A 3,466-nucleotide genomic window follows, 5' to 3' on the forward strand; every position below is an offset into this window, starting at 1 on the left:
TTGTTAATTAATGTGATAGAATTAGAAACTTCGTTGAAAATTTTCATGGGACTACTAATTACGAAAATGTTAGAGTGAATGCAAGTTATTGCTCAATTTGTTTGAAGTGTGAGTTTCCCTTGCACTGGTGTAAATGCAAGGGAGTGCAAATAGGTTAAGCCGGGTTAGGAAGCTTTGAGAAATTTCGAATGGGAAGCAGAGAGGTGAAATCAATTAGGGAAAGAGGGTGGAGGTGGCGGAGGCAAGTCGGGTTTTTGATGGATTAGGGGTTTCAGGGGTGGAAAAGGTTAAGGGTGTGAAGCGGGGTGTCTGAGGTGTAGAAGTCGAGTTGGTGGGTGGGAATTTTTCATTTCTGTCTCGAATAGTTTTTCCATCTTTTTTTCGAGTTCACATCAGCACTACAGAACATCCCAACTGTGTATTGGGAATATTTCAACAAGAAATGATGGAACATCATGGGCAGATGTTGGGACGTGAATTTATAAAAAGATTATTTAATAAAAATTTTTCAGTTTATTTATCAAATAAAATTCTGTTTGATTTTTTGTCTGAATATCAATAAAAAGTAATATTTTTATAAAATAAATAAAATAGGATAACTTTTAAAAAAATATCAAAAAATAGCAATAACACTGTTTATCGTCTTCCTCTGTTCTCTCAAGAGGACGATCGATCCATTTATTTACCATTAGCATTCTTTCTGTTGTCTTCTCTTTTGTTGGATTATCTGGAAGCTTGCCACGTGAGAGCACGATGAGATCGATCTATTTTGCATTCACGGCCAGCGAGACCAATTCACTCTTGCAAGAACAACCGCCTAAGTTCCTAACCCAACAATACTCGTCATCGCCATGTCGTCGAGGAGCCTCCCTGAAGAATTCATCTTCGACATTCTCTGTAGACTTCCCGTGATGTCACTACTGCAATCTAAGTGCGTCTGCAAATCATGGTTCGCCTTAATCAGCGACCCTCGATTCGTCAAACAACATCTGAACCGAGTACTTGAAAGCATCACCACCCCCAACGACGATGGCGGATCCTCTAATTTCATTGTCGTCTCTTCCGGAACTGTCTATCACGTAGATGATGGTTCTGAGACAGCAATGCATGATGGGTCGTCGAGAAAATTCGATTTGCCGTTTCAGGATTCTTTCAGATGGCCATGGGTAGCGGGTTCCTGTAATGGGTTGGTGTGCTTGGCCAACGAGGCATACGATGACACCCTAGAAGACTTGTTTGTATGGAATCCATCTACCGGAGATTACATTAAGTTGCCGGAAGCCTCTTTTGAGCTTCCTCCATCCTCCCTACTAATGTTTTGGCCTTCGGCTACATCTCCGTCCTTGACGAATACAAAGTAGTAAAAATTATTCATACTCTTGATACTTCAAGAAGACCAGGCGTCAATGGATCCATAATTCTGGTGCATACACTCGGCACTGATTTGTGGAGAAAGATCGGAGAAGACGTCTCATTCCAATATCATTCCATCGTCGACGATGAATTGTCCTTTTTCTGATATTTTTCTAAAAAAAGTTACTCTATTTAATATTAAATTTTATTGATATTCAGACAAAAAATTGCCCTTATCTGCTAAAAACCTTTACCTTTTCCTCTATTTTGATTGTCCTATTTATTTGTGAGAAGTAAAAAAATGTTATCCATCGAAGAGGGTTATTTATTTGCGAGGCAGGAAGCAATAAGATGTTGTGATCACCATTTTATATGAAAGAGAGTGGTGCAAAATTTGCATTTTTGTACTGCCAATGAGTGCAAATGAGGGAAAAAGTACAAATTTTGTATAACTTTTAGATTTAGGAGTATAATCACAGAGTTACAAATAAATATATGCAAAACTGAACCGGATGCAAAATTTGTGTCTAGTTTACATATGCACCACAAACAAATGGATCCTTGGTTGTTAAAGTGGAATCCTCTAGAAAATGTTTTGAAATAAATTGTGATGCTGAACCTATTTGTGGGAATTGATTCTCTTTTTGTTTCATAGTGAGGACTAATTTAATTGGGTAATTTCATTTAGCTGTAGGAGGATCTTTTGAATGATGCCAGGGTATTATGGAGGCTAAAATGAAAGCAAATTCAAAATCTCTTGAATTTGCGATGCAGAAGCATTAGAAGTACGTTATTTTGGAATTTGACTCTATTTTGATTATGTCTATTTTTTTTGATAAATAAGGTAAAGTTTGTGCTACTAATGGATAGTCTACATAGATTGTTGATGATCCATGGCTACCACAACCGTTACAACACTCAGGTAGATTACCTCCTCATTCAAAAGTTGCAACATTAATTGATATGAATCAGGGATGACTGTAGAGTGTTATCATGCAAAGAGTCGGATTTATCTAAATTTGAATTTGAATTCAAAATTCGTTTGGAAGCTGTTTCGTCATAGGTTTTTGTTCAACTTTGCAGCCAATATTGCAGGTTTATGGCATTGAAGATGAGCATTTCACATATCCATATGAAAAGCTCTAGAAGCCAACTTTCCAATGCATTAAACAAAGTTGGATTTGGAGTTTTCTAGGCAAAGTTAGTCAAAGTTATGGCTAATTCTTCTTGAGGGTGGAGTTGAAAACGAGATTCCAAAAAATGCATAATTAATTCCAAGCCTTTTGAATTTATCTCTAGGTCCAAGTCTTTTAGAGTATTTAAGGCTCAATTTGGAAAGATTATAAATACAAATATGTACAATATAAATACATAGAAAATAATACAAAATACAAGATTTTGTACCCTACTTTTTTTTGCCCCCAAATGGAGGGGAGGCCACCTAAACTATTATTAAAAGTTTAAAACCAAGACCCAAAAAATAACAAGAACAAAGGGGAGGACATAGTCTGCCTTGCCCCTAACCAAGCCATGGAAACACTCCCTGAAACTCTTAAGCCCATTCAGAAAAATGACAAAATTACACAACTCTAGGAATAGGGATACCCAAAAAATCATCCTGGAGGAGGGATTTTGTTTTACTAGGTAACTAGCGGGGACCCGTGCCATGCACGGGATTTGGTAAAAAAAAGTGAAATAATACATTTATAAATACTTCTAATTAAATACTGTAATTAATAATATTAATTAATTAATACTATATTTTTTAAATTAATGTTAATTATTAAAAATTAAGAATAATAATGCAATTGTAAATACTTCTAATTAAATATTTATAGCTAGTAATTTTATGCTATTTATAACATAATAGATATCACTAATGTATTTTACATTAAGCTTTCAAAGGCCAGAACCGACTTGAACCAAGTGTTTCTTGTTGGAAAGAGCGCCTGAAAACCAACCTGAAATGGAGATGAAGTCGTATTTCAGAATCCAAGGAAGAAGAAAAACAAAAAACAAAGAAAAACCACCCTAAAATGGAAAAACGATGCATTTCAAAAGAAAAATGAAACTTATCTCTCCAACCCACTATAAGATGAAAAACAAAAAAACA

At 35.6% G+C, this 3,466-nt stretch overlaps 1 pseudogene across 1 annotated transcript; it reads left to right on the forward strand.

Moving 5' to 3' along the window:
* The first annotated feature begins 493 nt into the window (after window positions 1-493).
* LOC148845832 (F-box protein At3g07870-like) lies at window positions 494-1,519 on the forward strand (annotated as a pseudogene). Its single transcript, XR_016102524.1, has one exon. The product of XR_016102524.1 is annotated as an F-box protein At3g07870-like (transcript).
* Window positions 1,520-3,466: the final 1,947 nt, after the last annotated feature.

The sequence above is a fragment of the Nelumbo lutea genome, chromosome 7 (genome assembly GCF_056320005.1).
Source record: "Nelumbo lutea isolate HS-2025 chromosome 7, American lotus-T2T, whole genome shotgun sequence".
Classification (NCBI taxonomy): domain Eukaryota; kingdom Viridiplantae; phylum Streptophyta; class Magnoliopsida; order Proteales; family Nelumbonaceae; genus Nelumbo; species Nelumbo lutea.